Source organism: Periophthalmus magnuspinnatus, chromosome 24 (genome assembly GCF_009829125.3).
Source record: "Periophthalmus magnuspinnatus isolate fPerMag1 chromosome 24, fPerMag1.2.pri, whole genome shotgun sequence".
NCBI lineage: Eukaryota > Metazoa > Chordata > Actinopteri > Gobiiformes > Gobiidae > Periophthalmus > Periophthalmus magnuspinnatus.
In genome coordinates, this window is record NC_047149.1 from 8,546,240 (window position 1) to 8,546,978 (window position 739).

Below are 739 nucleotides of genomic sequence, written 5' to 3' on the forward strand. Positions count from 1 at the left end.
GATTAAATACAAGATGTATATTAATGCCATACTGTGGAACACTGGATAAAACTGAATGTGAGTTTTTCTGCTGTGTTTATCTAACTGAAATTTAATAAATTCATTATTCATTTAACTAATGCATTTGGAAAACAATTTGTACAATGACCCTTGCATTTTCATGCTTTACTACATGTTACAGGCCAAATCTCTAATGTAATATATTCATATATATATATATATATATATATATATATATATATATATATATATATATATATATATATATATATATATATATATATATATATACTGGCCCCTCTGTCAAATTTTAGAGTCCATTGTGGCCCGTGTCTCAAAAAGTTTACCCACCCCTTTGTCTAAACAAAGCCATAACATCTCCATGGAGACAAGCAGGTAACCTACCAGAAAAGCTCTATAGTGCACCTGCAGGTTCTTGATATTTTAAAATATATATATTCATGCTCTAACCAAAACAGCCTTGTTCAGTTAGTATTAAATAGCATACGTGATACTAGATTTCAAAAAGTATTCAAGTTGTGAACCATATCTGGGTTCCCACGCATCCTGGAAATTATGGAAAATAAATTTCCAGACAGAGAAGACATGTGGAAAATGAGAAAATAAAGAGACTGCTGTCACCTATTACAGCAGTTGGGTTTTTAAAAAGCTCTTCTAAAATCCACAAAAATGCAGGAAATTACACCTATTTTGTATAAACTTGGGGAGGACACCCAAA